Raw genomic sequence first — 8891 nt, forward strand, 5'->3', positions numbered from 1 at the left:
GTAGGTCTCCCTGTAGTGATCACAGTTATAACTTATATAAAGCTAGTAGGTCTCCCTGTAGTGATCACAGTTATAACTTATATATAGCTAGTAGGTCTCCCCGTAGTGATCACAGTTATAACTTATATATAGCTAGTAGGTCTCCCCGCAGTGATCACAGTTATAACTTATATATAGCTAGTAGGTCTCCCCGCAGTGATCACAGTTATAACTTATATATAGCTAGTAGGTCTCCCGTAGTGATCACAGTTATAACTTATATATAGCTAGTAGGTCTCCCGCAGTGATCACAGTTTATAACTTATATAAAGCTAGTAGGTCTCCCTGTAGTGATCACAGTTATAACTTATATATAGCTAGTATGTCTCGGCCCCGCAGTGATCACAGTTATAACTTATATAAAGCTAGTAGGTCTCCCTGTAGTGATCACAGTTATAACTTATATATAGCTAGTATGTCTCGGCCCCGCAGTGATCACAGTTATAACTTATATATAGCTAGTAGGTCTCCCCGCAGTGATCACAGTTATAACTTATATATAGCTAGTATGTCTCGGCCCCGCAGTGATCACAGTTATAACTTATATATAGCTAGTAGGTCTCCCCGCAGTGATCACAGTTATAACTTATATATAGCTAGTAGGTCTCCCTGTAGTGATCACAGTTATAACTTATATATAGCTAGTAGGTCTCCCTGTAGTGATCACAGTTATAACTTATATATAGCTAGTAGGTCTCCCTGTAGTGATCACAGTTATAACTTATATACAGCTAGTAGGTCTCCCTGTAGTGATCACAGTTATAACTTATATATATAGTAGTAGGTCTCCCTGTAGTGATCACAGTTATAACTTATATATAGCTAGTAGGTCTCCCTGTAGTGATCACAGTTATAACTTATATATAGCTAGTAGGTCTCCCTGTAGTGATCACAGTTATAACTTATATATAGCTAGTAGGTCTCCCTGTAGTGATCACAGTTATAACTTATATACAGCTAGTAGGTCTCCCTGTAGTGATCACAGTTATAACTTATATATAGCTAGTAGGTCTCCCTGTAGTGATCACAGTTATAACTTATATACAGCTAGTAGGTCTCCCTGTAGTGATCACAGTTATAACTGATATACAGCTAGTAGGTCTCCCTGTAGTGATCACAGTTATAACTTATATACAGCTAGTAGGTCTCCCTGTAGTGATCACAGTTATAACTTATATACAGCTAGTAGGTCTCCCTGTAGTGATCACAGTTATAACTTATATAAAGCTAGTAGGTCTCCCTGTAGTGATCACAGTTATAACTTATATATAGCTAGTAGGTCTCCCTGTAGTGATCACAGTTATAACTTATATACAGCTAGTAGGTCTCCCCGCAGTGATCACAGTTATAACTTATATATAGCTAGTATGTCTCGGCCCCGCAGTGATCACAGTTATAACTTATATATAGCTAGTATGTCTCGGCCCCGCAGTGATCACAGTTATAACTTATATATAGCTAGTAGGTCTCCCCGCAGTGATCACAGTTATAACTATATACAGCTAGTAGGTCTCCCTGTAGTGATCACAGTTATAACTTATATAAAGCTAGTAGGTCTCCCGTAGTGATCACAGTTATAACTAATATACAGCTAGTAGGTCTCCCTGTAGTGATCACAGTTATAACTAATATACAGCTAGTAGGTCTCCCTGTAGTGATCACAGTTATAACTTATATATAGCTAGTAGGTCTCCCTGTAGTGATCACAGTTATAACTTATATATAGCTAGTAGGTCTCCCTGTTAGCGATCACAGTTATAACTTATATAAAGCTATAGTAGGTCTCCCCGCAGTGATCACAGTTATAACAGCCAGTAGGTCTCCTTGTAACATCGATTTAAACATTTGTGAAATATATATATGTTATGTGCGATATTAAATAGCTAATATTTTAGACCTATCTTTCATAGTCACTAGCGGTTAAAATTACTAGCCGTTTTGCAATTTAATTTGTATTACATCTACTGACTGCCGTATAAGCCTATTGATTCATAAATTGTGTAAGTAAACGAACAAATAAACTAACGTGGCCAAATTATATTATTACACTATAACGTATAAATTTACATTGATGATTTGTCAATACATTTAAAACGTATTAGTGTTAACAATTGCAATGCGGTTGGGATAGCACACATACAGACATCTATCAAACTTTATATCACACGATTAACTTTTGAGACGACCCCCGTCTGAGTTCACATTCTCAGCTCATTCTCACATTCGCTCAGTTGGTGGAAAAGTCTATTATAACTTGGTCTGTATCGTATCACTACAAACTCACAACTGTGGGGAAATCGAATTATGACTATACAACACTATGCTATCAAAGTGTGACGAATGCATAGATCTTTAGACTGTAGTAGCGAGGGGCTGTGTGGTTGGATGCACACTTTTATAACGTACTGTGTCGTATATAGCTAGCTCTCACTTTTATGTTTCGAACCGGTTTTCGAATCTGCAAGAAGCAACTTTGAGTTTTTATTTTCTTCAGCTGCGTCCAAATTAACATAACTGTGGTAGCAATATGATGTGTGGAGGCTTGAATGACAAAGAGCTAAGTCCTGATGAAATTGAAGAGCTGGAATGCGTACGTATTTTAATTTCAATTCAAAATCGTACAAATGGTTGTGTCTTAGCTGGGTGGGGCCAAATTAAAAACGGCTATCACTGACTCTCTATAGCTACCTATCTGAAATTTAGGGATGTTTATCGCCCATATCGGTCAACTAGTACTGGTTCTATTTGGTCATATTGAGCTACGTATGAGCATATATAATTAGGGCATTTCACTTATGAGTAAAAAGACCTGTTATTTTTTTCTTTTACTATTATTATGATTTAATATTATTATGTACAGAAAGTTGTATACAAAGGATCTCCGAAATGTAAAAAAGATATGCAAAATGAAATGAACGCGTGTCACCATATTGTAGGGTGTGAGTAAAAGGTGTGACAGCAGCATTTTAATGTTGGTCAAGAATAAAATATGGCCACATTCAGGTTAGAAATAAGGGTCAATGCTCAAAAGTGTAATATTTCGAGAAAAAAAATAATTAAAAAATGTTCTTTTCAAATTCTAGAAGACCCAGAGACCTAATATCAAGTATGAAGCATGCTGACATAAATGGCTATCAACTTTATTGATGTGAATGACCTTGATATTCATTCAAAGTCACATGGGCCACACATCCTAAAATCTTCAAAATACTTCCTGTGAAGTTCTAGAAGATCTAGAAGCCTCATATTAGGCATATAGGATGCTGACATAAATGCCTACTAAGTTTATTTATTCATATGAATGACCTTGACTTTCATTTAAGGTCACATGGGCCAAACGTCCCAAAATATTCAAATGACATCTTGTGAAGTTCTAGAAATCCTAGAGGCCTCATATTAGGCCTGTAGCATGCTGATATAAATGGCTCTTAAGTTTGTTGATATGATTGATCTTGGCCTATGTTCAAGGTCACAGGGGCCAAAATACTCTGATCTTCAAATGGCTTCCTGTGAAGTTCTAGATGGCCTAGAGATCTGATATGGGACCTGTAGCATGAATGGCTATCAAGTTTGTTAATATGAATGGCATTGACCTTAATCGTAGGTCACATGGACCAAAATTTCTAAAATCTCCAAATGCTTCTATAGTGAAGTGAGGTCTGTAACATTTAAACATAAATGGCTATCAAGTTTGTTAATATGAATGATCTTTATTTTCATTTAAGGTCACATGGACCAAAATACCCTAAATCTTCAAATTACTTCTTGTGAAGTTCTAGAAGGCCTAGACGCCTCATATTAGGCCTGTAGCATGCTGACATAAATGGCTATCAAGTTTGTAACTATGATTGACCTTGGCCTATATTCGAGGTCAAAGGGACCATAAATTCTAAACTCTTTATACTACTTCTTGTCAAGCTTTGAAGGGCCTAGACACATGAAATTCGACCTGTAACATATTGAGATAAAGGGCTACCAAGTTTGTTAATATGAATGGCTTTGGCCGAAATTCTTTGTTGGTGAAAAACCCGTCAAATTGTCCAATGGCAATTTCTAGTTTCATTTTATGCACAGCCATCTTAGATTTTGACGTTTGCATTGTCTGAAGTACTGAAAGCATTATTCTCTAATTTCAATATTGGTTCCTAGTGGTACTTATATAAAGTATCATGCATATTCCATTTCTGGAGGTTTTAAATCCACTACTGAAGTTTGCTAACTTTTTGACTCAGAAATTACTGAAAATCTTTCTCCAGTGAGAAGGAGTAAAGCAGTCAAGCGTTTATTTGACTTGAGCAGATCTAACAATGGTTATATATATATGTAACACCATTGTCCCGCTGATTCTGTCGTGCCACTTTAGAATCTATTGTTTTACAGCTGGTTCAGGCAACAGCAGGGGATACATGTGGCGAGAACTTTGAAGGATGTCAGTTAGTGGCATGTAAACAACAAGTGGTGCAAGGAGTTAATTACTTTATAAAGGTAAATATTCTTTGTAGATAAGTTTTTCTGCTGTTCTGAATATTAAAGAAACCTTTTAAAAATGCGCTGAACGAACATGAACTTATCAACATACATCATATGTTTTATAATGTGCAGGTATCTTTGATTTAAGTTGTATGACTATTCACTCATTCAAAATGCATGAAGGTTTTGTTTTTTCTGAACAAAATCCTAAAACAAAATACAATTTATAAGTTCATTATAGCATAGTGTTGGCTGTTTTCATCATGAATAAAAGTTTCGGTTGATCTATATTTCAGTTTAAGCTTGGTGATGGCAGTTATGTTCACGTCAGATTACACAGGCCATTGCCCTGCTATGGAGGCCGATTAAGTGTGCATTCGTGCCAAACAGGAAAATCGGAACAAGATGAAATCGTGTACTTTTAAACAAATTAAGATCTTCTTAAAGGGACAATTCAGTGACACTAATTCTGTTACGTAACCACGAAGGGACAATGCAGCGATAACCACAAAGCAAAATATGACATAATTCATCCTGAAATTAGCCACTAACCTGCCTATATTATTACTTTTTTTAATATGAGGTAATCATTTGTTTTTTTATTGTAAAACTTTTAGAAATAAAAATGCAACACTTGCCTCAATAATCCACCATTTACCACTAGACACATATATATGTACATAACTGACATATTCCACAGCATTCCACTAAACCTGCAGTATTAAAAGGGATAAAGTGGACTTAAGATATATAGATTCAGCATATGATCTTTTAAAATGAGTGTTCTTTTCATATGAACTTTTATTTAGCATGTCTGAGTAGAAATCAATTATTTGTGCTAACTTTGAAGAGCAAAAATTAAAATATAGAGCTGATTACCATAATTTTCAATAACAATCACAATTTTTAGGTACTTTTTATCACATACCTACAAAAGCGAAGCCAATTCAAAAGAATGAATTTGAAGTCAAAATGTATCGTGGACATTTTAGAAGAGACAGATATTTTGGCATGCTTTGAACCCTGACGTTCCAAAAGGTTACCTCTCTCACACATCCAACACTCTGCGTTTTAGGTCATACATTCTATTTCACTGATGATATACTATTGGTACATACGAATAAGATGTGTTTATATTAATATATATCAATTTCTTCCTTTAAGATTCTCTCCAATATTAGAAATTAAAAGTTGTTATTTTCCTAAAAGGTGTGTGTGGTGGTTTTTTTTCTCTCAAGTTTTTGTTTTGTTTTGTTACCTATACGTAGCGGACTACTAACAGTTTACTGACAAAACACGCTTGTACATACATATTTTGACTCATATGTAATAATATCTACTTAAATGCATCCTAGATACTCCAGGAGTTACTTTCACTGTCGTTATATACACCCCTGGATAAGTTCATAGTACAACTAAGGGCAGTTCACGAGAAAACAAACTAATCACAGACCTGCTGCGATTGTCATTGATATACATCAAAATAACTGAATAATGGTACACTATATGGTTAACTGTGTAATGCTTTGAAGTTGGGGGTCGTTCTCCCTCCTGTCATCTCCAAAGGAAATCTCTGTTGCGGGCCTTTGGTTGGTCAGTCTTTTTCTGCTGAACTGCCTTCAGTTTTACTATGAGACAGTCCTGTGTGAATAGAACGACAGACAGAGTGTCGAAATTGCTACTTTCATAGAGCATGATAGAGTAACTGACAACATTCCAATGGCCGTCATGTTACCTTTGCATTTTCTCCACTTACAAATGTCCAACTTCGTGTACATTTACTGAGCAATCTTGTGGTGTTTGGGCGAGATCTTTACAGGTGAAAATGATTCCAACAGCTCATACAAAGTACTTCTTCCTCTTTAAATGTACTTTTCCGAAAGTAACAATTTAATTGGTCAATTTAAAAGTTCACTAGAACGTAACCCTTAATGGGATATTGTACGATCTTTTATGAAACCTATATATATATATATACACACAGATAGTGAGAATATTGAGAGGTTGCAAACGTTTAATGTACTGTACTAGTTAGATAACTCATGTGGAATCTGTTACGTAATTGGTAATTGTATTATTTAATTTATAAAGCCATGTTTTGTTGAAACTGTTTTAATACAATTTCAATAACAAAACATCAGTACCAGATAAATCATTGCGTTTTAGGGATCCATATTTGAACTTAAGTCATTCTCGATCCACTTACTCAACCAAGTATTTTTTATTGTATCACTGTATTCGCCGTAATTAGCGCCCCTCCCGCTATAAGCACCCGTTGCGTCCCTTTTGTAGAGAAGAAATGAAGTTGTAATTAACGCCTCCATCCCATGGATCTATTGCCCTATATACTAGGGACGGAAGCTTAAGACATCAAAATCTTTCTTCGTATGAATAATTCCTCAATCTAGGCAGTAATTTGGTAGCCTGCCACTGAACGCTTTCTAAAAATTCAATGTCTTGTTGCTTATATGGTTTCCATCTGCACACTCCATATTTTAAGTGGGGTCGAACTAAGGCTTTATAGAGTAGACAAAATAATTTTTTATCCAAGTGTGTGTATGTTCTTCTGATGGCTCCAAGAGCTAGGTTCGCTTTGTTTACAGTGGCTTGCATATGAGTTTTAAAGCTTAATTTATTATCGACAATTATTTCAAGGTCTTTCTCTTCTGTTTCTTCGTTCAAAATTACTGCTGTTCTATGACCATCAATACCTAAATGAAGGCTACTAGGACTTTTACTATTTCCCAAAGTCGTTTATCTGACCAATATTAAAGATGGTCTAGGTCCAGTTGGAGATTTCCTTTCACTCTGGTGTCCTTATGCACTTTTGTATCATCAGCAAACAGTTGTGCATTGGAATCAACAATATTTGGTAAGTCATTTATTACAACACTGCCTTATGGTATCCCGCTAGTGACTGTCTTCCATTGAGATGTGTGACTTTTTACGGCAACTTGCTTCTATTAAACAAAAAGTCTTCTATCCATCTTCCTAAATCAATTGAAAACCCATATAATTTCAATTTGCTGATCAACCTTTCATGTTGATCTGCTTCCAGCAGTGAGATTAAAGTTTTATATACATTGTATCAATGGTTGTGAAGATGACATGGACAGTTTAAGAAATAAACATATACCGAAATTGCATGCAGTTTGAGTTGTCATGCTTCTTTTGTCTTCACACCTGTAAGTAAGATAAAATACAAAATCACACATATTTGTTTGGAGAAAAACATCTATTCTATATATCCATTTTACATCTAAAAAAAAGCCGAACCGTTTCCAACAAGTAATGAATGTAAATATTCCTCTTGGTCATCGTCTCTCATTTCGGTCCAATCAATCAAATGCATGTTAAAAGCTCAAAACACAATAAGTATAGGATAGCATAATTATGAGTGAATAGTAAAATTTTTCATGTTTTTATAGATCTACATTATAAAGTCTTGCCAAACAAATATAAATTTGAGTCTATCTCAATAAAATATCACGTGGCATAAACACGGCTTCATATACATTTTGTACAGTGTATTCTTATAAAATTTATAAAAAAAAGCACGATTTAAAGGAATTGAAAGTCAAAATGCGTTAAATATTAATTAATGTGAATCTAAGATATACAATGTATATAAAATATCTAATATGGGTCAATATCAACTAGTAATTATAGGACAAAGAAGTAATTCTTTAGTGTGGAGTATATACAAATGTAAGTGTAAGCACATGTATATATATATATATATATAAGTAGTGTGGACAAAGACTGACCGAAGGGATCATTCAGACAATACGCATAGATTCTAAATGTGTGCATTGTTTATGTTTTTGTGTACGTCCGTGACCGTCCTTAACATGAAATTTGATTTGTTCTTCTTGTGTCTTAACAAAGGGGTAGATCGCCTCGAAAATTCGACAAGCTTTTGTCTACACTGTTAGAATTACTTCTTTGCCATATACATCTAATATGTATAGTTCTAATTCCGATAAAGCGTTATTTGTAAAACATATTTTAATATAAGCGATAGTTGTACATTATAGATTATGAAATTATTATTTGTTATGTAGCATGCATTTATTATGGTATAAATTTATACTTTTTATTGACTCATGATCACCCTGATCGACAACAAAACACATCAGAATTCCATTTTTGTATTTAAGATAAGATAAGATAAGATAAGATAAGTTTATTTCTGGTTCAGGACTTATATGTAAAGTCCTCTATACCAGACTCATACAAAATATAGAGTTTACAGTTAATACATTTTTATCCGGTAATAATAATAAATTAATGATGTATAAAGGCTTTGTAGTTGTATAAGAGTTCTTGTTCTTTCCAATGTTTGTCTAACGCATTTTTGAAGGAGTTTATATTTGGCGCCA

The 8891-nt window shown here is 34.6% G+C and overlaps 1 long non-coding RNA gene across 1 annotated transcript; it reads left to right on the forward strand.

Moving 5' to 3' along the window:
• Positions 1-2395: 2395 nt before the first annotated feature.
• Positions 2396-5717, forward strand: LOC138310138 (uncharacterized). The gene is made up of 3 exons (XR_011206360.1): positions 2396-2629; positions 4420-4524; positions 4806-5717. It is a non-coding gene; the product is annotated as an uncharacterized lncRNA (long non-coding RNA).
• The last annotated feature ends 3174 nt before the right edge of the window (positions 5718-8891 follow it).

The sequence above is a fragment of the Argopecten irradians genome, chromosome 1 (genome assembly GCF_041381155.1).
Source record: "Argopecten irradians isolate NY chromosome 1, Ai_NY, whole genome shotgun sequence".
Taxonomy (NCBI): domain Eukaryota; kingdom Metazoa; phylum Mollusca; class Bivalvia; order Pectinida; family Pectinidae; genus Argopecten; species Argopecten irradians.